Source organism: Centropristis striata, chromosome 11, assembly GCF_030273125.1.
Source record: "Centropristis striata isolate RG_2023a ecotype Rhode Island chromosome 11, C.striata_1.0, whole genome shotgun sequence".
NCBI lineage: Eukaryota > Metazoa > Chordata > Actinopteri > Perciformes > Serranidae > Centropristis > Centropristis striata.
The window spans coordinates 3103848-3130398 of record NC_081527.1 but is presented as its reverse complement, the minus strand read 5'-3'; the positions used below and the strand labels follow the sequence as shown (position 1 = coordinate 3130398).

Here is a 26551-nt window from a genome sequence, read left to right as displayed (position 1 = left end):
TGCTAATCTATAACCTACAGTATATAATATTTTTTTTATTCCAATGAAACACTTTTATTTAACTCCTGATGTAAAGTGACAAAAAGAGAAACACTCAACTGCACAAAAACTGTTGTATTAACACAGTAAACATAAGTTTATAATTCCTTGAGTATTATTCTTCACTAATCACAAATGACATATTTATCACTACAAAGAGTGTGTAACAACAAGAAAAAGACTGAAGGAGATCAGAGTTCGATTCACTCTGGAAATCCCCTGAAAAACCAGGACCAGAAATAGATCAGAACAGCAAGTGCAAGTTAAACTTGTTCTGGGGGGAATTTCAGTTTTCAGTAGGAGCAGCCCCACATGAGGTCATGGAGGTGGAGCGCACCAAAATTAAAACAATATGACAGATTTGTAACGGGGGAGAAACTGCTAATTTTAGAAAATAATGTTGAGACTAACCAGATAGTAGGAGGGAAGATTAGAGTTATAGAAACTGATGCAAAATGTTACATTTATAGTTTATTCTGGTTTAAACTCTTTGAGAATAAACTTGTAACTGTTATCTCAGTGGAACCTCCAACATAATTAGATAATTAACTGTGTAATTTGAACAATGCAGTAATAATTAGACAGATGAATAATACTTCCATACCACAATATAAACAGACATAAAGCAATAAAGCCAGTAATCTCAGTGGGCCGTACTGTTTCATTCATATTCATACATTTGGAAATATTGAATTTAACAAGTGACTTTTGAGGTTTTTCCTGGAACTGCCTTATTAATTAATTAAATTATGTATTTATTGAATGTTTAAATGTTTATTTATTTTAGATTTAATAAAAAAAAGTTGCATGAAATTTCATTGTACTTGACTATTGAGTAGTTTTTTAAGTCTTTATATTTTGCTATTTTACTACTACTTATCCATAGCTATAAACATGTAGATATATAGATACTTTTTACTTTACTTAACTACAGTGAAAACAAATTTCTTTTTAAAATAATAAAAGAGCTTTGTAACAGGGGAAAAGTGATAATTTTGAAAATAATTCCCCAGATAGTAGGAGGGAAGATTATAGTTCTATAAACTGATGCAAAATATTCAACTTTTAGTTGATTCCAGAGTAAAGTCTGGTTTAAACTCTTGTTTGAGAATAAACTCTGTTGCCTTCAACTCTGACCGTCTCCAGTGAAGTTCTTGAGGTTTTTTTTCCAGACATCAGTAATAAATAATTTTTTAAAGACTTGTTTGAGAATAAACTCTTTACTATTGTCTCGACGAACCTCTGACATAATTAGATAATTAACTGTCTAATTTGAACAATGCCATATTTATCCAAGAGATTCTGTTTCTGATTATTTGCTCTGAAGTCAAATTGAAATACATCAAAACAAGGAGGTTTCAAAAACAGACATACTGTGATTTTTCACTTTATTGAGATTGTTTCACTGAAAGAATTTGACAAACTTGATTAAAATGAATCAAAGAAACAGAAAACTGAGATTGAGAATAAATCTCTATTATTATACAGGTCGCAATTCAAAGTGGAAATTAACTAAAATATCAAAATAGCAACAGACAAAATGTACACTTAGTAACTACAAATATATACACGTGTATATATGTATTTATATTTTTAGGATGACTGTATCTTCCTTTTACAAAACAAGCACAACACGTCATCATTGATATTTGTGAATACTGATCAGCGTGATGAATGAGATGAATTGATGAGATTTGATGGTGAGAAAAGGCAGAAAACATTCAGTCAGCATGTGTGCAGTTGGTGGACGGTCCCTTGTTTCTGAGGATCATCAGCAGAACGAGTCCACAGCAGAACACCAGACTCTTCACTATCAGCACTGTGTACAGCAGGCAGAGCAGCATCACCCTGCACTGAGACTGGAAGACTTGATCCTGGACCAAAGTCCCTGGAACCTCTGAAACAGAAAAGGAGTGAAATGTTTGGAGTTACAGTGAGAAATGTCAGTCCTCTGCTCCTCTGCTCTCTTTGACAGCGTCTCCACATGAAGCTGAATCACTGCTGAACACAGTCAGCGAGCCTTCATTACCTTGTTCTGTTGGGGCCTCCACTTGGCCCCCCTCGTGCTGGACGTAGCAGTGGTATTTATACGTGCTGCTCTCTTGCTGACGGAGCAGCAAGATGGCGGCGGTGCGTCCCGACTCTCTGAGCTCCAGCTGCTCTCCCTCAGCAGGGGGCAGCTCCTCCAGAGGACCGTTCTCCTTTCGTCTTTTCCAGGAGAAGCGGACCAGAGGAGGAAACATGGCTGAGGCCAGACACAGCAGGGAGCTCTTCCCCTCCAGGTGGGCTCTGGGTGCTGCTGGGTACACGCTCACCACGGGCTTCACTACCTGCTCACCTGAAGTTCGACAGCAGCAGGACACAAGATCACATCTTTCATTTCACATTATTTACCATTAATTTTTCTTACCTATAGAAATTCATTTCATATAATGATGACTTGTACCTTCATACAATGGAAATGTATTTTTATATATGACACATTTTAAATAAAGCACATATTTACCTTCATGTCAAATATTATTTTCATGTTAGGGAACACAATATATTGAATGTTGACGCTCCAGTCCAGTGTCTAGTTATTGAGAGGCGAGGCTCCCAGTTACTGCTTTTTGTTAGTGTCCTTGAAGGAGCCACAGGATGGCGGCTTTGCTTTAACTCTGTGTTCATTCACTCACATTGACATTACTGATGTTATTGACTGACACACTCCACATTTGGACTGATTTCTTTACTTTATCACAATAAATCTCCTTTAATTTATCATCATTCTTTGTGTCCATTCCCATTTTTGTCATGGCCCAGGAGTCGGGTTATGACTAAATGGGGGCCCGTCTGGGATATTAACCACATATTTACCACAATAAACCTTTTACAATTTATATAGGAACAAATCAAGACATTAATCATTTTATGACTATTTTCATTGGCATTTTAACTTCCTGCAAAAATGTTTGATTCTGTCAAATGTGAATAAAAATGTCCACTTAATAAAATAAATAAAGTAAATATGATATTAAAATGTCATAATAATATAATATAATATAAAGTTTGCATGATGTGTAAAACATAATTAGAAATACATTTTAAATCAAATTCCAAAATCACTGTATATCCATTTGAAAATTAAATATATTTTCTTTGTCCAGTTTTTAATTGAATATATTTCAGAAAGGATCTGAAAATTATCTCATTCTGTTTTGTTGTCATTTTAGAAAATGTCCAAATTTGTCAGTGTCAGGTTTAAAATATATGTTAATATAAAATAATATATTATAATAACATATACATTATAGTTTTTAATTTTTTATTAAATTATAATAACAATATAATTTAATAAAAAGACGGTCTTGATCCTTTAGGATGAAGTCAAATATTATATTATTGTGAAAGTGTAAAACAGTTTTTCTTCATCATTTTCTACACATGATTATAAATTACATATTCAATAAAATGCAATTGTCGTTTTAATGATCTCAATAATTTTGTATTTTTATACTATGCATTATCACCATTTCTATCTGTTATATATTTTATTATATTTGGCACAAACTGTTTTCTTGCAATTTTAAGTTCTTGCTCCAATGTTTGATTCTGTCAAATGTGAATAAAAACTGCCACATAATACAATATAATCTAAAATTAAATAAGATATAAAATATGACGTCATATATTTTAATGTAATATAATATTTTATAATGTAATATAATGAAATAAAATATATTAAAATATAATACAATGAAATATAATATAATATAGTATAATATCAGCAGGTTGGGGGAGATTATTCTGAAATGGATTCAGCTGCTGAACAGAAATTCTACGGCAGTTTTTTTCATTATAGTAACTTGATCCACTGGATTACAAAAATATGTTATCAGATTACTTTTTAATTGCACTTTATAATATAAAATGGAAACTTTGATACCCAAATAAAATTAAATTGCTGGATCTTCCAAATTGAATAAAAACAATATTGAACATGAAAAAAGGACCCTGAGTTAATCAAAAATTAAATTATCATATAAATAACAAGACATAATTAAACAGGAGCTCATATAATATAATACAGCAACTAAATTTGTGTTAAAATTATTTACACGTTTTCCGCTGTATACTTTACTCTATATGCTAAATAAACACATCAAAATATTAATAAATAATAATAATAATACATAAAAATTAAAACAACACATAATATTGATCTATACTTTCCTAAAGGTTTTATAGGTTATTATATATAATTTATAATTATTTTTTGTTTTGACACAAAGATAAAAGTGTGTGCCTTTAGATATCATCCTGTATCACAGATAGAAATCACTCAGTCTCCATACGTTCTATTTAATTGACATTTCATATATTCAGTCCGATAAATATATCTTTAGGACATGTTTATCATCATATAGAACACATTTGTAGTGATAGTTATAGTGTGTTGCTTAATAAAAACAAGAGGCGCTGCTGAATTACTGAGAGGATCAAATACTGTATATTTGTAACATTTCCAATATCAAACTTTTTCTATATGAATCAGTTTCATCTCATGGAGAAATAAAGAATAACTTGAGTTGTGCCGTGAGATTTAAACATCTTTTCAGGAATTATGAAGCTTTTTTTATGTAACAATAGCTGCATGGCTGCAAGAATTCTCTACTAATGATGAAAAAAGTCACAAGCAGCAGAAACTCATTAAAACACATTTTCAATAAAGCAACTAAAGGAAAAAGCAAGTTTATTCTTACCTACAAACAGTTTAGTTCCAGAGCCAAAGATGAAGTCCCAGTTGGTCCCTCCGCCTGGCACAGTGAAAAAGACTGGTACAAAAACCTGTCTGCTGCTGAATGTGTCAGCTGAGGTGAACCAGTCCACATTATGAAGCAGTATCATATTTCAGCTCCATGATGTGTTTCTCTAATGTTCATATTAACGTGACTGTCTCTTCTTTTATGTCCTTTTTAGACACATTAGCAGAGTGTCTCCGTGGATCGTTGGTTCAGACGTTCATGTTCCTCAGAGGATGAACCCTACTGACTTTGGTCAGTTTTTATCAAACACCATCATCAGCTCACGTCTTTAAATTGTCCATTACTTTGATTTATGACATGTGTGCATCCAATGACAGGACGCTGGGCCACACAGCCAGTGTGTGTTGCTCTGTAGTCTTGTTTTGATTTGAAGGAGAAAGAGTTGTGATCCTCCTACTTTTTAAATCAGGTCAACACATGAGACCAGAGTTACCAACTTATCACCGCAATAAAACACTTTGGACTTCTACGACGCCGTCACTACACCCATAGAGGCTCCCGTCCCATCTCTCTGGACCGACTACAGCTGCTGCACTTCCTCATTCTGTCACCACAACAACTCACCACGTCATCAGGAGAACCACCACGTGAATGCCTTCAACCTTCGCCCAGTACCCACTTCCTCCATGCAAACTTCAAAACAAAAGCCTCTGAAAAAAGACAAAAAAAAAACACAAGATCCCTCAACAATAAAAGCCTCATCTTAAATGAATTCATCACTGACAAACAACTAGACTTCCTCTGTCTGACTGAAACCTGGCAAAAACCCATGGAATATTTCACACTAAACCAAACCTTCCCTGCTGGATATTCATACATGGACATCCCTCGCTCTAAGGGCCGAGGAGGAGGAAAACACCACCAAGACCTCAACCCTCGGCCACTCTCCATCATTGCTGCACCATCTTTTGAACATCTGGCATTTAAACTCCCCGGTCCAAAACCTCATCATTGCTATTATCTGCCGTCAACCCAAACCCAACCCAACCTTTCTGTCAGATTTTTAGAATTCTTCACACAACTGTCTTCAGTCTCCCCATCTGTCCTCCTCCTAGGAGACTTTAACATCCACACTGACTCTCCTGACTGTAAAAGCACAACAGACTTTTTTCTTTTAGATTAGATTAGATTGAACTTTATTGTCACTGAACAAAGTAACAGCTACTTGGACAACAAAATGCAAAATATAGGCCACCTACAGTAATGCCAATAAATTAGAATAGGAGTATGAGTTGTTACTGTTTTGCTCGCCACTATTCACTATATATCAATTTATTGTTGTTGTTTTCTCACCTGGTTCTTCCTGCGTGCTCTCCCTTTCCCTTTCTCCTTCTCTATCTTTCTCTCTTTCCCTTGGCACTGACAATCATACACAAATATATTGTAGCAGACCATTTCCTACATAAGTAATTTGATACAACATACAGATAGCTGGTTTATATTTTCTGTTACTTTAGCTTAACACGCTTCAGAAGAAAAAAAACAAGACAGAGATCATTATGGACTGTCCCTAGTCTCTCACCTGAATCTGTCTTTTTTCTTTTAAAGAACTGTCGTATGACCATTGGTCACTGGCAGACCACACACACACACACACACACACACACACACACACAGAGACCGGACAGTAAAAGCTTGTTAAATTAAATAATCTGTGCTCAAAAAATTAAAAAAGTAAATACACCACATATTTTCAGAGTCATTAGTACAAATTTGTAATTTTAAGTTAACAGTACTCGACCGCTTTCATTTATTTTAGTCACTGTACTCAAATAGTTTGACAGTAAACTTGATGACGTCACGTCACGTGCGCGCGTCCTTCTTCTCCAAGCCTGTCGGAAAGTCCGCCATTACCGCTACTCGCGTCGTCAAGAAAAGCCGAGAACGAAGCAACTTTCTCAGCAGGAGTCGCTAACAGTGAACGCCGTGCTGACCGCCCTCACCGCCCTGACCTCCGTTATTTTCATATTCGCTTTGGGAGCACTAATTTGGTAAGTTAAAAGTTGTTTAAGCGCCATATTTTAACGGTGTGCATTCGGGCTGTCTGCAGTTATTTGTATCTGTCCGTTAAATGTGATTTGGCTAGCTTAATTTGTAAATGCCTCACTTAACTGTTAGCTAATTTACATGTAAAGAGGGATTAGAAAGTGGATTTGTGGGATTTTTATGTCAAAGTGGAAATTTTGTCTTGTGTAGAAAGTTGTCTGGTAAATTTCATAAAGTTGATTTTACCACACAATGTCGACTGGAACTGCATGTTTCATCGGCATGCATGTCCGGGCATGTCTCGGCTTAACGGTTACTGAATGTTACTGTTTTGTATGGAGGGTTTAACTTTAAAGTTAAGGTCACATCAGTTTCAATTTCACGTTTTACCGGACCATTTCTGTTTTTTTGTAACGCACGTAAACTGGCTTGTAATCAGTGTGGAAAAATAACCGCAGTCCAGCGGTCAAGTGTTCCCAGTCTTTGCATGGTTAAGGTCATTCCGACTGTCAAACAGAAATAAGATTTTATTGAAAACAAATAATAATAAATGAAAAATAGATAATATCTCTCTTCTTAACCTGAGAGTGTAGCAATACCCTTTTATGTCTTGGTTTAGATATATAAGAACTTTTTAAATTTTGTCACAATATCTATAGATTAGCAAGAACTTAAGTCTGAGTAAAGTGAAATATGTTCATAAACCTGTTTTAATAAGTTTGGGATTAAGACATTTCACATTGTGTGAGGTTAATACATTAATCAATGTAATACTTCAAAGATATTGTACATAATACTTTTGTTGAAAGTGTATTATCTTGCTTAAAATGTCATTCTTTTTTCTCTGAAGGCTGAAGCAACAGGCCGACATACAGAGTCTTCAACCTGGTATGTTATTGGCAAACATTAAGCTTTTTTCAATATTTGTTTTGCATAGTTGCTGAAATGTAAATTAATGCACCACAATCAAATTCATCTAAAACCTGTTTCACAAGTGTTTTCAATTGATGAGAATATTGTTTTCAATTGATGAGAATATTGTTTAATTTGACCATGGCTTGGCCTACGGCGCAAAGAGGTCATAAATGATGACCTACCTGTTGGAGAGATCCTGGAACGCTGGCCTGCTCTTAAAATAGAGTCACAGGTAAACAATATTTTTTTAAGTAAATCTATCTAGGCACATGTATTCAATTTCATTCTTCAGACTGACTTTGTCAGTGATAAGCTGAAAATATCCATTCAGGTTTGCAGTGAATACCATTGAGTGTGATTTGGTAGTGTAGTGGTATGGATGTTTTCCCCCAAACTTGAAACAGTTCAAGGTCAATGTGGGCAGCATTCAGGAATGCTTTGTTGCTGTTTATATCTCCTTACAGGGCCACATATACATTACAATCTGACTTAAACATTCATGTACTTTGCACAGGTCTGTGCCGAGTTTCACAGGATTGCAAACATCAACCTGAAGAACCAGTTCTATGCTGAGTTGGACCGACATGCCCCCCGTCTTCAGAGCTTGTTCAGAAAGAGAGCTGCACGCACAGGGAAAGTAGCTGACACTCTGGGTCAGCTCTTTTTATGCTTATGACCACCAGGTCAATTGCTTAAGATTGTTGGTGCTTAAAAGTTGTACTATGTCGGTGTATGTGTTTGTGTAGATATATAATAATTCATATCTGTTTAGTTACTGTTATTCTGTTTTGTTCTTACACGCAAGGAACAAGTTGATGTTCACATCAAACGGGCTGCTGTCCTTCGTGCCCTCCCAGCTTATCTTCATGAAGATGACTCTACATTTCTGAAGTTTTGGGATGTAAGTACAATTAAGCATTTGCTCTGCAACAATACAATACAATTACTGGTATTTATTTTTATTTTGTACATTGTTTAAGTTGCTGCAATGCAGGAAGAAAAAAAATAATTAAAAAATGAAAAAAAAAAAAAAAATTATATTTGCTTATGTTTCAACCTATATCACTAGATATGGACCTTGTCTGTGAGAATTTTTTCAGCAAATGTTTCTTCTCTTCTGCTGACCAGATTGCATTCAGGTTCTTGTTGCAGGCAATAAGTAATTCCATAAGTAGTATAGATAATGTAAGGTATACAATGGATGCAAATCATAAAAAAAGGCATATACAACATATAGCATCTTTAATATTGTGCAAAGTGCTGAGTAAATTCCAACTATATTTAATTCATTTCAAGTGCTGAGCATGATTTATTCCTTTGGATGCCTTTGAAATGCAGCTCTTTAGCTTAAAAAATAAAAATAATGTGTAAGTCTGAATTTTTCATTCCATTTAAATTGTTTTAGAATCTCTATGTTTTTTTACCATTTAAAAAAAAAAAATTCTTGCGACAATGGAAAATATTTATTCAACTGAAGATCAAATTTTTTGTTTATAACATGGTAAAATGAACAAATTTCAGGCTGGGAGACAAAACATTCTGTTCTACATTTTACATAAATAATTTTATATAAATCTGTTCCACGTTTTATATTGACTGTGACCTGCGACTGACCTGAGAAACCATTTGCATTTATGTATTTTGATTATTGTTTTGGATGGTTCTATCTGACTGTTTTCTGGCTTCATTACTGATGAATTGCCTGCAAACAGCTTTGGGAGATAGCTCAGGTTATCTCACATAACAGTTCTCTGTTGTTGTCTTCAGATGGCGAAGTCTGATGAACCAATCACTGAAGATCTACCAGTAGGGATCCTGTTGATCAGTGCAGATTCAACAGATGCGACATTCTTCTGCCCAGAGAAGACTGCAATTGTACTTGAGGGTAACATAGTTATGGAATTTTCCAAAATGGCTGAGGCATTTGTCACACTTTTTGCACTTTTTTATGCCTTGCATCTAAGTTACCCAAACGGCATGTCAAACACGTTTGACTTCATCCAGAAAGTACTTATGGGCCTGGATGATGGGAAGTTGAGGCCTCGGGTGCTGACCCTTAAAAATGACTTGCTGATTGTGGAGGGATCCTAATATGTAAACAAAGTTCACAACATTGCTCAGGCCCGGTTTTAGTTGTGTTATTGAATGTACTATGTACATTTAGGTTGTAACATTTGTACACAAAGTTGTATGGAAATGTCTAAAAGTGTCTGAATAATGTGTAATGTGTGACAGAGGATTTCATTCATATTGTCACAAAGTGATTGTTTTTTGGGTTTTTTTAAAGGCAGTTTTTTAACTTTTGGAAGATGTAATGGATACATTTTGGATGCCAAAGTTGGATAACGTTTATGGAAGTGTTTAAAGTATTGAAGTAATTAGGGTTCAGCAAAATATTAAGAGTTGAGCATGGAAAATAAAAAGGGTTTTTTTCCACATAAAACACATAAAAAAACAGGTCATAGGACAAACATTGTTTTGAGGTTCTGGACTGTGTTTTAAATAATGCTTGCATTTTTAATGTTACCGTTTGGCAGCTGTTTTTGATAAGTCCTTATGTAACAAAGTGATTAGGAGTCCTCAAGTCTTCTTGCAAGGCCCTTGTACTATTTTAAAACTTAAAACTTAAACTTAAACTTAAACTTAAAAAATTTAGTTAGTGCCACTGAAAATAATTTAGTTCAAGCTACTTAATTTAAAATGTCAATATAACACACAAAGGAGGAGTTATCTTTCACCAATCTCATACCTTTGTGTTATAAATAGCCTATATATATATAGACCTACTGTGTGTGTGTGTGTGTGTGTGTGTGTGTGTGTAGTATATACTACTACGTCTGCATGAATGTAATGTGATTATTATTGTTGCAAAGTCTGGTTCAGGTTAAATCCTCTGCAAAACATGAATAAATACAGCAAAGAAAAACATTTAACTATTTTTTATTGTCTACTTTGACAGGAAGACACAACTGAAAAATATCAAATATAAACTAGGAATAAATAACAATTCATTTAAAAAGCCACAGTGAGTGTTTTCACACATACTGGTATTATACAGTGATTATGTCGTTTGTTTTCACTCTGGTCCAAATGCCCTGACAGGGAGTCATGTTTCCATGACGACGGACCAGAAAAAGACGCGCCTGATGTCAAATTATGTCTCTAAAGTAACGATAAACTTTAACAACAGAGACACAAGTACGCACTTCACAGGTACACAGTTAATTTGTGGCACTGCTCCTTTTGTTTAATAAACGGACCGCTCCAGTTTGACTGTAGCTGCGCTAATGGCGCTAACGAAGCTAACCGGGCTAACTAACTGGAAAACGGTGCCTGGACTCCAGTACTCTCCGATATGGTATCTGAATGTGAACAACTCCAGGTAAAAGGAAAGAAGTATGAGACAGAGCTGGAGCAACTTACTTAGTTGATTCCCAACACGACAACTAAAGGATTCTCACTCTGCGTGTGTCGCTGGATGCCGGTCGGCCAGCGGAGCGGTGCAGAGGGAGCGGCTGAGAGGAGGATGATACCATTTGCTAAGCGGGGGTGTTTTCATTTTCATCCTTAACATTTAAACCACAAACTACGGAGTTTGTTTTGGACATCATTTAAGTTTGTCAAAGACGAACAAAAATTTTAGGTTAACAACATTTCTTACTCCAAGTTTTAGGGGTGCTGAGCCCATAATTATTATTATTATTATTATTATTATTATTATTATTATTATTATTATTATCCTCCTACTTTTTAAATCAGGTCAACACATGAGACCAGAGTTACTGTTCACACAAACAAACAGTGAACAACTCAAACTACACTTTAGGACAAATATTGTAAACACTCAAATATTTCTGTTGACCTGAAGGTCAAAAATATGAAGCCAGAATGAACCTTATTGCTTGAAAAGGTTTGTTGCCAAGTGAAATCTAAAAGTGATCTCAGTGTTTGGATGTATGTATATAGGCTTTGACATTAATATCATTATTCTTTGTTTTCAAACCTTCAAATATCTTGTATATTAATATTCTGTCACATACGCTCATGAGACATTTCTCTGTTGATTAGCAGTTAAAATGAGATCTTAAAACTTGTATAAATATGAGGATTCATCCTCTGGGGACCATCAACATCCACTGTAGATGTGATAGAAATCAGGCCAACAGTTCTCTTGTTCTGGATCAAAGTTTTGTTTGGATGTAAAGACGGAGCCAAAGGTCCCACTGCTCACAGAGAAAAACCTTCATTCAATCCAAATACATTTACCAAATCTCTGTTGAGGGGGAACTGTCACAAATCCTACAATTCACTTGTATCATTTACTGAAGTGAAATGATCTGCTCAAATCTGTTCCAACATGTGATGGAAGAAAGCTTTTATTGTGAAGGAGCCACAGGAAGCAGGTCAGCATTGTGAGGAGGAACGGACTTTATTCCTGCAGCAGGTCAAAGCAGAGGATTTTAATCTTTATCAAAATGCTGAAGCTTGTTTTTGTTTCATCATGTTTTTAATGACAAACTGCTTTTCAAACAAGACTTCTTGATGTTTTTTACTCAGTTTATTTGTAATATTCATTTGACTCTTTTCTCTTTCACTTCTTTTATCTTTGTGTCTCTGTGTTGCTAGTTTGTCCTCACTGTGTGGAACAACAATAAACCTGCTGGAATATCTGATAAAAATATGAATAAATATCATATCAAATAAATCCTGACAGCAGTAAAGAAAATAAATCCCTCAGTTCAGTGTGTTTGTGACTCTGGCTGAGATGGAGGTGAAATATGTGAACCTGGGCTGTGGTTTACTGCTCTCTTCCTGTCACAGACACTGTTTGACATCTGTTCATCTGGAGGTTTTTGTACAGGCTGCAGGGATATTTTATCACTGTGGGGAGGATACTTATAACAGGAGCAGTAGTAGGTGGCTGAATGAGTTAGTTTAACGCTCTGGATCTGCAACTCACAGCCGTTCTGTTTATTCACAGCTGAGAAATCATGTTTCTGAGGATGATTGTAACCTTTATATGTGGTACCATCATTCCTGTCAATACGCAGAATCAGTGTGAATGTTTCTGTGTCTCTCTTCTGGTACCAGTATACACCATCGCTATCACACTCTTCATAGCCTCGACAGCTGAAGGAGACTCTTTCACCAACTCTCCTGGTCCATGTTAAATCCTCCTGAAGCAGCTGTGTTGCCATGGCAGCCAGCGCTGTGTGGAGACAGACAGGTAGATGAAGGTGAGTGTGACAGTGTTTGTTAAAGGTGGAGTTTGTTGGCTCCTGATTGGCTGGAAACACTCACCTGAGCACAGACAGCACAGAGCAGCAGCTGGGAGGAAAAGCATTTTGTGCAGCGGTGTTTCCTCTGGTGAACCTGGGGAGAAGTGGCGCTCTGATGCAGCTGAGGCCAAACAAGGAGGAGCTGCGAGATCAGACGAGGGCCACGTGGTTTCTAACAGGTCCTCAGACCTCCCATCAGCCCCTGTGGTGGAGAGATAAGGCTGCTTCAAAGCACCTCACTTTCCTGTGTCTTCACACTAATATTAAACAGAGTCTTCAGCTGTTTTAAAGTCTCTGCATTAGCTGCCTGTTTGCTTCACAATTGATTTTAAAGTCCTTTTTATTGTTTATAAAGCTCTTCATGTTTTATGTCCTATTTATTTCTCAGAGTTGCTTTTAGCGTATGAACCCTGTAGAACCCTCAGGTCTTCTGCTCGTGGCCTTTTAATGATCCCAATAATAAATAATAAATAATCCAGTTTCATCTATTCATTTATCCATTTATTCATTTATTTATTCATTCATTGTGTTTTATTGTTTTAGTCTGGCTTTTAATAGAGCTTCATTTAATTGTTTGCAGTCTAATTATTTACTGTATTTAATTTTTTTATTTAATTTTATTATTTTATATTTGTCATTTTTTCCCATGTAGTTTTTAATTAGGTTTTATGATGGTAATAATAATAATAATAATAATTGTTATTATAATTTGGATTATTTTTTATTATTTTTATTGTTGTTATTAATAATCATTATTTTTTTAATTACTATTTTCTATTTTTTTATTTTCATCATTAATATCCATTTGTCGATCAAAATATCAATCTATTTAACTATTTATTCTATTCTATTGTTTGAGTTTATTCAAATAATTTGATCAATTAAATGAAAATAAGTCAAACAGCAGCTTATTTTATGATGAAATACTTTGTGAACATTCTTTGTCAGTTTCCCTTTAAATGGAATAACACTGTGAGACAAATGTCAGTCTGTTCCTTTAAGACGTTGAGGGAACAGTCATGATACATTTCATATTATTTCCTCAGATTGTTCTTCTATTACGTAGGGTATAATTCTGAACAGTTGGATCATTTTCAACGTGAAAACATATTGCATCACATGTGTGACATCACATGTCTCTTTACGGTGTTAGAAAGGAGTCACAGCCATAAATACAGTTTTTTACAACCGCTATGACTCGTTTGTCAGAACCTTAAAAACTTTTTCAAAACTGTTAACGCACATCACACCTGAAACACACAATTCCCCAAACAGTTAATTTCATGCTCAAAATCACGCAGTGTAACTAAACACAGACACACACTTCCAAAATACAATAATACACTAAGACAGTTCACCAAATCTACCAAAGCACCGACACATTTAGTCAGTCACAGCACAGTGTCATAAAAAACACTGACAACTGATGGAAGAACACAAACTGAATCACTTTGCATCTGTAAAATCTACTTTTTTCCCTTTGTCTTTTACAATCAACAGATTATTGTGTTGATCATACATGTAAATTAATGTTTGTGATGATTTTCATCATTTTTCATGTGTTGGCCATGAATTTTGTTCCTTTTTTTTGTACAACACTCAGTACAAAAAGTGAACGAGCCATGTCAGAGCAGCTTTACAGAATGTTTATGAAAGAAGAAGACAGTAAATGAGGATTTGCAGTAAACGATTTACTGTATTGCAAATGAAAATGACTTACAGTAGAGTAAAGACGAAAAAAACAGCATTTAGCTGTCATTGATTACTGTATTGTCAAATACACAAAAAGAAAAAGGAGCAGAAAAAATCACTGTTAAAGAGGAAGAAAAAAAAGCTAATCTGCTCAGTCGTCAGCATTGGGCCACATATTTTCATTGACATCACACCTGATGTCTTCTCCGGCCAGACATCTTGGGAAGGATCTTTCTGCATGCCTTATCCAGCCCTGGCAGTGGTCAGCTGTGATGTCCTGGCATGCAGCAGTCACTGCATCCAACAGGGACATTTGGTCATGTGGATGGTGATGGAAAACTCCTCTATTTGGGTTGAGGAAAGGGGAGTAAGGGGCAAGGAAAAGGGAGCTCCTCCTGGGATGGGCATCACACCAAGCTGTGACTGCAGGTGCATGGTGGAATGCCACGTTGTCCCAGGTGATCACATGTTAGCAAGTTACCCCCCAACTCACCCTGTCCCCTCTCCCCCTCAGGTACCAGTCTATCATACAGCTCTTCTACAAACTGGAGAAGGCGTTGGGAGTTGTAGGGGCCAGTTTGACTGTTGTGCAGGCCTCTCTATGTGACAACCCATGGTTGATGAGCTGGTCCATGATGGCAGCTCGTATTTCATCTGTCACCGTATCTCTGGCCCTTCTTTGAGCCCCACCACACATTCTAACTCTCCCTCGAGGCATTTTTCCTCTCTTGTTTTTTGCAAATCCTCTGCCTTGTCCCTTGTCTTATCTTTTGTTCTTTTCCCTCACAAGATCCGCCTATAAATATAGGTGATGTGATTGGTGATGTGATTGAAAAAAGCCCAGCACCTGAACTGGGTGAGACGGGAATCAGAGGTGATCAATGTAATCTTCAATCAATGTGTGTATTTTGTGTCAAAAGAAGAAGAATTGTGGCTGATGTTGTGGTAACTGTGTGAAGAGTTTTGAAAAAGTGTTAAAAGTATCGAACAATGAGTCATACCGGTTGTAAAAAACTGTATTTATGGCTGTGTGACAAACTGAACTTTATCACAGGCAGAGAGCGCCACCTTGTGGTTAGTCACAGGAAGTGCAGGTACCCACATGATGATGATGGTGATGATGATGATCACACACACACACACACACACACACACACACAGAGTCACATTTAATCCACGTTTTCAGTGCAGGACTTTTACTTTTTCCAGGGTATTTACTGTACAACAAATCCTTCACTCTGCTTCCCTCTTGTGTCTGCAACAACTCAATAATTCACACAAAAGGCCTCGACACCTACTTCTGCTACTTTAACTACTATTACATTAAAAAGTCAGACAAAGAAAAAAAAGGGTCATTCTCCATATCAATGAATTATTAAAATAATCTGTTAAAATATTCTCCATAACACTGATTTCTTCACGCTGTACCTCTGTTATATATTTTCTTAAATCATCCTCTTTCACAAAGTGTCTTTCAGTAACTGGGGTTTCTGTTATTTTGTCCACCCCATGTTAATCATAACTAATATAAATCCAGTTATTCCACTACTCTTGTTCAGTAAAATGTATTAACACTTTACCTGTTTATTTCTGTCAGGTTTACACAAAATCTAATCTAACAGATTATTTACAGTGTGAAATTGAGAGCATGTGATGTTTATGCTGTGTGTGTGTGTGTGTGTGTGTGTGTGTGTGTGCCCCAATGTGATATAGACGGACATTTCACAAGGATACGCACCGACATTAGGAGGACCTAAGTGTATTATGCGGACTATGCCGATAGTTAGTTAGTGTCTAACTAAAATATTTCCTCATTTTGGGCGTCAGTCCTTATGAACCACTCGACCTGATTTTGAGTGTATTCCAGTGTATTACACAGCGCCACCTGCTTCTTGTGGGGTACTGCAGTTTGATACACATTTCTGATACACACATCTGGCCCTCTGCCTTGTGATTGGCTGTTTTTGCCGGTCAATTCCAAGGTCCGTCCTATTGGCTGGTTTACGGATGTGGGCGTGGTTAAACCCCAGTCGGTCCAGACTCCTGCCATTTACTGATTAAACGACAACGTTATGGATAATGGAGTCTGTGGGCTTTTAAAAGAAGAGTTTCTGGGAGAAAAGGTAAGAATATTTGAAATTACACCTTATTTCTGCTTGAATATTAAGTTGCTCTGTATATTACAGAAAAATTCCACACAGTGAGATAGCACTTGTCTTTCTGGAAAGAGAAGCAAGGTGAGATGAAGTTCTGATGGCATACCTTTTTATTTTATTGCCATTGTCAAGCCAGAGTTGCTTGTTTATAGTCCATGTGGTGAGCTAGCTAGATGCTAACAGGCTGCCCTGCTGCCGGCTGTTAACGAGCTCGTTAAGGAGCTCTGTGCTTGTTTTTACTCCATGTATGAAGAGAGAGATTGTGCAGTGGTAAAGTTATTTAGTTTATTTCATTAAACTAACTGAGGCATTAAAGCTAATGGAGCATCATGTTGATATGAAGGCTTAAACAACTGTACACAGATCAGACTATGATTTCTTGTTGAATTGGTTGATTCATTTCTTGACTGAAAAGGCTGTGATGGAGTTTTCTCCTTTATTTCACTTTTTTTTTTAATCAGTCTGACGTGGCCTAATTAGTTGCTTGTTATAATAATATAACTATAAAACAATAAAAAACTAATCTCATGTAAGAATCAAAACCCCGATAATATCCCAAAACAAAGTGACCATTACTGTCACATTACACAGTAAATATTCAAGTAGGCTAATGTTGGTAACCTGCTATAGTTAAGTTTCACATATATTAAAGTTTCTGGCTGTTTCAAAACATTTATTTATTTATTTATTTTATTTCCCACATAATGCACTCACATGACAAACCACAGAAAAGGTAAAAAAATAAACAAATAGCACAGCACGCAGACAAGAAACACACCAAAATAAATAAAAAATAAAAGATAAAAAAATAAAATAAAATAAAAAAAATAAAGTAAAAATAGTAAGGTATTACCTATACATCTTTCATTTACTGTCAGTCATTCAGTCAGAATCTGCAAAACATTTATTTTTTACTTTATTATATTGTTCTCATGCTTGTTGTAAAAAATCTTCAGAATTCTGGAGTAAATTCCTGAGAGAAGCAGAATGTCGAGGAGCCAGAGACGTCTATGTGCACCCAGAAGGCACCAAGACGTCGACAGCAAAAAAACACATCTGCATGTGCATCAACCAGTCTGCCCAAAAGCTTTGGAAAGGGAACTTTAATGTGCTGTTTCATGATTTTATAAAGTGGAGACTCTTTAAAAGGGTGAAAGAAACAAGTAGAACAAATATTCTCTGTAATGTTCCATTACCACTACCTGTCTGTTTACTGTCTCGATGCTCTGTGTTTTACCTGCTGCAGATGATGACAGAGACAAACAAGACTGAGAGACCCAAACAATGGAGATTTGGTCACTGGACCTCCCACCATGGGTGGAAAGGTACATTCAGTCTAAAATGCTGCTTATTGACATGAATTTGTTTCCAAACCTACACTGCAAAAAGGTTTGTCTAAAAACCAGATAAAAACACTAAATCAGAGGGAAATTATCTTGCTGCATGGACAGATAATTTACCTTGACAAGATTTCTTAAATAAGGATAGTTAAATCTACAAATAAGCTGATAGTGTAAAGTTGAATGCTTAAGATAAGAAATTAACTGTCAAAACAAGATGAAATATCTAACACTTCTAAATCTAAAGTTTTTTTTATCTTGGTAAGAAACAAATGATCATCAGGTCACTCTGCTCGGGCCAGTTCATCACTGCTGGCAGCTTTACTTTATCTGGTTTTAAGAGTTAATTTCTTATTTTAAGTGTTCACGCGCTTATTTCTAGATTTAATAATCTTAGTTTAAGAAATCTTGTCAAGTGAAATTATCCGTCCATGCAGCAAGATCATTTCCCTCAGATTTAGTGTTTTTATCTTGTTTTTAGACCTTTTTTACAGTGTAAAGTCTACAAGCATGTTTCATTTATGCTGTGATTGTATGAGAGGACACCCAAGTGTGATATGAGGTCATTCTCTTTAAATGCTTTTTTAAATCAGGATTCAAACAGTATTTATATTAGATTTAGGTTTACTTTAGCATGAAATGAGAAGATAATGATGTGAATCTTGTTTTTATTCTTTTTATTCAACTTTTATGCAAAAACTGAGCAACAAATGACTGTTGGAAGCAAATTTAAAATGAGATGAGATGAAACTTTATCAGCCCTCAGAGAGTGAATTCACATTAAAGCAGTAAAAGAAACAGTCTGAGGAGGAAACAGATAAAGAGACATTTAAAATAATAAATCATTCACAAACTATATGTTATAAACATTACAATGCTTTGGACAGCAACGTGACATGAGAAGTAGAAACAGGGAAAGTCACAAACTATCATGTGAGGAAAAAAAGTGTGAAAAAGAGCTTCCAGAGGATGAAATGTAAAGAAGAAAGCAGAATGTAATCTCTGTGTGAGTAATAATGTTTGTCAGCTCCAACAGAAGCTGAAGGACCAGGGGCTGAATGACGACGTCACACTGAGCTGGAGGAAGCAGGCAGATGGAAAAGTCTTCCACAAGGAGAAGAAGAAGACCAGCTTTCATTGAGATTTGCTGTAAATCAGAGAAAAGTGTGTTTCTTTCCTCAGAGTCCTCGTGTGATGTGTGAGAATAGAGCTGCAACAATTAGCAGATTAATCCACTCGTTGCAGCTGTTTTTACAATCAAATCATCATTTTAGTCATTTTACAAGCTCAAATGTCAAATATCTGCTGGTTCCAGCTTCTCCTATTTAAAGACTTCATGCTTTTATTGGTCATATATGGTCATAAACTTATATTTACTCATATTTAAACAAATACAGACTCTTGGTTTATTAAGCTTGAATTGATGTGTTTGGGCTGTGGGAAATTATAACAGGCAATGTTTTATTATTTTTCACATTTTATAGGTAAGATAATATAAATGAGATTTGACTGGAATCAACTCCAGTGAAAATCCACCTTTAAACTTTAATGTTGTGTTGAATCATTCAAATCTACTTTAATGAGTCAAAACATCTTTCTTCATTTGAGTTAATATATCGCATCAAAACATGCCAAACACTTCTGGCTTTTCAAATATGAATATTTTATGCTTTTCTTTGTCATATATGGTCATAATCTTATATTGACTTATATTTAAAGGTGTTGGTTTATTAAAACAAGACATTTGAATTCATGTGTTTGTGCTGTGGGGATTTATAACAGAGATTTTTTTTTACTATTTTCTGACATTTCATTGATAAGATGAATAATATTAGATTACACATATTCTTTATGATGAGATTAGATATTTGGTTCCTTCAAATGGTTTTGGTTTAGAAATTAAAGTCTCACTGCTGTGATGATCCCCTCCCCCTCTGTGTGTTGTGCCATTCTGGATTTCTCTTCCTGTGTAGGAGGAGCCACAGGAAATGCCACTCCTCCAGTCTGCAGAGGCTGGAGGAGGCTGTAGGAGCACACCTGACTCCACTCTCAATTACTGAGGTTATATAGAGGAGCTGAGGCCTCAGCTCTCTCTCTCTCTTCTCCTCCACAGCCTCCACCTTGGTTTGTTTAGTTGGTTTGATTATGTTGGTTTAGTTTGGTTGGTTGCTTTGGCTTATACATTTGCATTTCATCACGTCGCATGCATGCACACACCTCACCACTGATTTACTGACTCACATAATTAAGTTCCTTTGTGTTGCTTTTGGTAAATTAAATAAACATTACTTTATTATAACTTCAAAACATGTGTGGTCTCCTTGTTTGTCATGATCTATGAGCTGGTTCATGACAAAATGGGGGCTCGTCCGCTCGTCCATTTAGGACTAATTTAGTGTTTTTGTTTGGACTAGTTTGCAGTGGTGGAATTTGATTGTGGACTTTCTTGGTAAGTAACCTTTGGGAAAGTTTGTTCCACCATTTTGGTTGTTGGATTACATTGTTTGTGGGAGACACATGTATTGTTTTGGGAGTGAGAGCTTTTGTTTTGTGTCTTAGTTTGGTGCTCGGACACTGTGGCTCAGTGTACAAGCGTTCACATGCAGGTTCTTTGTTAACTGCCGTTGTTTGTCCCTGTTAGGATAAGAGCGGGTTCCCTTGGAATTCGTTTGGGGGGTTTATAGTGTGGGGGTGAAAGCGGTTTTCAGCAGTTGTCTCGGGAGCACATCCGGCGTTGCAGGAAGCTGCCATTGCTGGTGGCTGCATCGGGCTACCGGGCTGCAACAAAAATCGGGCTTTAGTGCATAATTACCCGCCGCAATTAGCCTCCTGAAGACTAGGGGGGGAGCTTAGTTTAGATTCTGGTTAGGCAGTTAGTGGGACGAACTTTGGTGGTAGGTTTGGATGTGTATTGTGGACGGTTGGCGCGCTGTGGGTCATGTGTAATTTATTTACCTGTAGCATCATTGGATGTGGAGTGTAGTTTAAGAGATACATTGACTTGTAGTTTGTCTGGAGTGATTTTGTCAGGCTGATTTGTTTGTTTTGGTAGCCATGGAGTTTCTGAGTGCTAGAAGTAATTCGGGTCTAACGTTTGAACAGCAGAGAGAGTTGTTTTTGTTGCGGCTGGATAATGAAAGGATTAGGTTGGAAACACGCAGGCTGGAACTAGAGGTGCGCCGGTTGAGCTTAAGTGCACCTGGTAGCTCAGTAAGTGGAGCTCAAGTGTTTCCTGGTCCACCTTTGTTTGAGGTTGCCACTAGTCTGCGTTTAGTACCTCCGTTTTCTGCATTACCTGTGGAAGGGCTTGACATAATTCTTGGTAATGACCTGGCAGGAGATAGAGTTTGGGCTGAGGCTCCACCCCTTAGTGAGGTCACCCAGGTTCCTGAACCTCTACCTGCTGTCTCACAGGCTGTGAGGACAGAGGCTGATCCTGAGGCTGAGCTGTTTCCAGTGTGTGCAGTAACTCGAGCAATGAGTCAGGTAAGAGACCAACCTGCTCAACGATCGAAGGCTGAGGGAAAAGTTGTTATCATACCTGAGCCTCTGAAGTCCATCCCTTACATTGATCTTGTTGGAGAACAAACTGATCCTTCAGTGAGTGCTTTGTTTGATCTGGTGTCTCCAGTGGTAGACATGGAAACTGCAGCTCAGGGGTACTTACAAAGTGGTGCGCTGGTGCGTGAATGTTCTGCACAGGGTGATTGTGTGGGAAAACCTGTAGTGCAGATTGTGGTGCCTGAGAAATTTGGAGAGTCTGTCATGAAAGCCTCCTATGATGATGTGGCTGGGCATGGGGCTGTTCATGGAACTTTCCATCGAGTCTTGCAGCATTTCTTTTGGCCCAGATTGGAAGAGGATGTCGCTGTTTTCAGCAAAACTTGTCAGCAGCAGAATTTGCTTGACTTTGTGAATGTCTTCAGGCATAGACTGTATATGGTGGGGCAAATGACAAAACAAAGGTTTTGCCATTTGAGGTGGCCGTTTCTGCTGTCTTGTGATTTGGGTTGATGCCTTTTTATAGAGGGCAAGGAAAATATATGGCTGATGCCCTCTCTCGTGCCTTCTAGTGGCTTGCTAAGTCTGCATAGTTAATATTGCCTTATATGCGTTTTCCCTTCATTCCATCATGTTCTCTTCTGCTCTCTCTTAAAGTGCTCCTAGGTCTCAAGGTTGCGGAGGGGGTAGGAAGAGTTTTTGCCAAACTGGTAAGATAAACAAACTTAAAATTGAAGGAGGCCTAATTGTGTTTTTCAGTCAGATTTGAGTGCCCAGAGAAGATGTATCTTGGGGGATGGGATTATTTAAGTGTTTAATGTATGTTGCGGAGTACCTGTTTGGTCTCCTTTCTTATGCGGGGGGGTGTGATGATCCCCTCCCCCTCTGTGTGTTGTGCCATTCTGGATTTCTCTTCCTGTGTAGGAGGAGCCACAGGAAATGCCACTCCTCCAGTCTGCAGAGGCTGGAGGAGGCTGTAGGAGCACACCTGACTCCACTCTCAATTACTGAGGTTATATAGAGGAGCTGAGGCCTCAGCTCTCTCTCTCTCTTCTCCTCCACAGCCTCCACCTTGGTTTGTTTAGTTGGTTTGATTATGTTGGTTTAGTTTGGTTGGTTGCTTTGGCTTATACATTTGCATTTCATCACGTCGCATGCATGCACACACCTCACCACTGATTTACTGACTCACATAATTAAGTTCCTTTGTGTTGCTTTTGGTAAATTAAATAAACATTACTTTATTATAACTTCAAAACATGTGTGGTCTCCTTGTTTGTCATGATCTATGAGCTGGTTCATGACACTGCTATGACATTTTATTTAGTTTATAATGAAAAAAAGTAATATACAACAAAGTAATGTTGTGAAAATGTGTGATGAAATAACATAATAATGTCTGCAATGAAGTTAATACATTTTTTAATTATTTCAGAAATTGTTGCTTTATTTATATTTGTCACAATTGACTTGTGTGATGATTTATTTGGTATTTTATAATAGAGATAAGGAACAGTCAGTCAACTATTATAACCCTTAATGAAGCCTAAAAACATCTCAAAGATGATGAAACTTTATAAAAAGATTATAGATCACAGAGGACATTTATTGTTATAAATCAGCAGTATTATGGAAAGTCTTCTCTATAATCTCTATTATAAAATACCAAATAAATCATCACACAAGTCAATTGTGATATAAATAAATAATTGCAGACATTATTATGTTATCCCATCATACATTTCTCATCATAAAGAATATGTCTAATTTTATAAATCTTATCAATGAAATGTCAGAAAATAGTGAAACATCTCTGTTATAAATCCCCACAGCACAAACACATGAATTCAAATGTCTTGTTTTAATAAACCAACATGTTTAAATATATTGATGAGATCCAAAACACACCCTGTCCTCCACTCTCTGTCTCTGCTGCTGCCTTCAGGATCCCTGTTCTTATTACAAATGCTCATCAAAAACACTGTCTGTCTATTCACAATAGAATTCACAGGGCAAAACATTTCATAACTATAAAACCTTCCAAAATAAATATCAATATAAAACTAACTTCTGTGATGACTCCAGGGAAGAGTTCTTTAACCCACAGCTGTTTAAATCAAGACGTGGCCTGGTTTGATGCATCTGAATATGAGAAGTCTGTGCAATCAATTTAAATTAGACCAAGTGGAAATTCTACTATGACAGACTGAGCCAGACATCCTGGTCCTAACAGAAACCTGGCTCAAAGACAACATACATGATTCAGAAGTTTCCCTGCATAACTACAATCTATCCAGAAGAGACAGAGCTGGAAGGAAAGGGGGTGGTGTGGCTGTATACGTCAAATCATGTTTATCTGTTACTGTACTACAGAATGTCAGCATACCTCATTCCTTTGAATTTATGGCTCTTAAATCAACCTATCCAGTAATCATTTCATCCATGTTGTTGGTGCATACAGACCACCCTCAGCCATCCCCAGTGCAATCAATTCATTAGCCCACCTCATCGCTCAGTACAACAAATCAGAGACGCTGGTCCTGGGTGACTTTCATTTAAACTGCTTGACATCTGACTCAGATCATTTAAAAGACATAAGTGATCATCTAAATCTGACACAGTTGATTAAAGAGCCAACCAGACCTAACCTGAAGAACCCCAAAAACTCCTCACTGATAGATTTCATTCTGTCTAACAGGAGAAACACAATCACTGTTTCTGCTGTTTTTGCCCTTGGCATCAGTGACCACTGCCCTGTAGCCTGTGTCAGAAATGGAAAAATGGAAAAATCATGCTCCAAAATTATACTCAAAAGAAACTTCAAACACTTCAACGAGGAGGCTTTTCTCTGTCACCTTGTTGCAATTAACATTCACCACACGCATAAAATACCAAATATAGATTCAGCTCTGGATTATTTTACAAATTCCTTTCTGTCACTTACCAATAAACACGCACCATATAAGAAACATAGAGTTAAAAATAGAACAAGCCCCTGGTTCACCACTGAACTAGCACTGATGTTCAAAGCAAGAGACAAAGCGTGGGCCACAGCAAGGCTCAGTGATGAGGCAGCTCACTGGCTCACATTCAGAAAACTAAGGAACAAATGCACTTCCGCCTTAAGAAAAGCTAAAGCTAATTATCACATTGACTTCATCTCCAGCTCTTTTACAAACCCATCAACATTTTGGAGAGCAGTTAATATAGAGAAAAACAAATCATGTGCATCTATTCCTCCTTCTATCACATCAGATAACTGTATAATAGATAAACCAGCTGACATCTGTGATGCTTTCAATGCACATTTTGTTGCTGCTGGAAACCATTTTGATATATTATATCCTGGTCTTACTGGTCAGCTGCTGCCTCATGTGTCTCCAAACCACCACTGTTCAAACCACACCTCCCTGTTTACACTGCAACCTTTTACGTCTCATGCTGTTATCAAAGCACTTCAGGGTTTAGACTGCAAGAAATCAACAGGTGAGGATCAAATAGATCCTTATTTTTTAAAGCTTGCTGCTCCTCATATAGCAGACCAAATGACATACCTGTTTAATCTGTCCATTTCTTCTGCTGTTATCCCTCAGGTATGGAAATCAGCACATGTTGTCCCACTACATAAGAGTGGTGATAAATCAAACCTCAACAACTATCCACCAGTTTCCAAACTGCCCTGTCTCACTAAGGTTCTAGAATCTCTGGTCAACAATCAGCTCCAAACATTCCTCTCACTAAATGATGTGCTGAGTCCCCTACAATCTGGTTTCACATCAAAACATAGTACACTTACTGCTATTACATCTGTTACAAACAATATTATATGTGCCATGGACAAAGGAAATGATTGTGCCGCCCTCTTTGTAGATTTATTAAAAGCATTTGATACTGTTGACCATGCTCTGCTAGTACAGCGTGAAGAAATCACAACACAAGAGATTTCTGAATGGAGTCTGGTTTGTGATCTTGTGCTAATGTTAAATGTTAAAACAGTCGACAAATTCAAAATAAGCACGAGACAACCTCTTTTCCTTTATGTAACTTTTATTAAGAAACTTTTCTCAATCAAATAAATATAATAAATCTGGAATATGTTGTAATAATAATAATGTAGTGAACTCAAAAACCTTTTTTGTCCAGTTTACACATTTCAGTTACATTCAAAACTCTGTGTGTGTGTTTGTGTGTGTGTGTGTGTGTGTGTGTGTGTGTGATCATCATCATGTGGGTACCTGCACTTCCTGTGACTAACCACAGGGTGGCGCTCTCTGTCTGTGATAAAGTTCAGTTTGTATCACACAGCCATGTTGTTAGAGCTTATTTATGGCTGTGACTCCTTTCTAACACCGTAAAGAGACATGTGATGTCACATGTGATGCAATATGTTTTCACCTTGAAAATGATCCAACTGTTCAGAATTATACCCTACGTAATAGAAGAAAAATCTGTGGAAATAATATGAAATGTATCATGACTGTTCCCTCAACGTCTTAAAGGAACAGACTGACATTTGTCTCACAGTGTTATTCCATTTAAAGGGAAACTGACAAAGAATGTTCACAAAGTATTTCATCATAAAATAAGCTGCTGTTTGACTTATTTTCATTTAATTGATCAAATTATTTAAATAAACTCAAACAATAGAATACAATAAAATAGTAAATGGATAAAATAGATCAATAACAAAATGGATACTAGTAATGAAAATAAATAAATACATTGATAATAATAATTACAAAAATAGTAATAGTAATTATAACAACATTAATACAACAGTAATAATAAAAATAATTATAATAACAATAATTATCATTACTATTATAAAACCTGAT

The 26551-nt window shown here is 36.6% G+C and overlaps 1 pseudogene; it reads right to left on the bottom strand.

The window, feature by feature from the left end:
- Positions 1-1760: 1760 nt before the first annotated feature.
- LOC131980940 (immunoglobulin lambda-1 light chain-like) lies at positions 1761-13318 on the bottom strand (annotated as a pseudogene).
- Positions 13319-26551: the final 13233 nt, after the last annotated feature.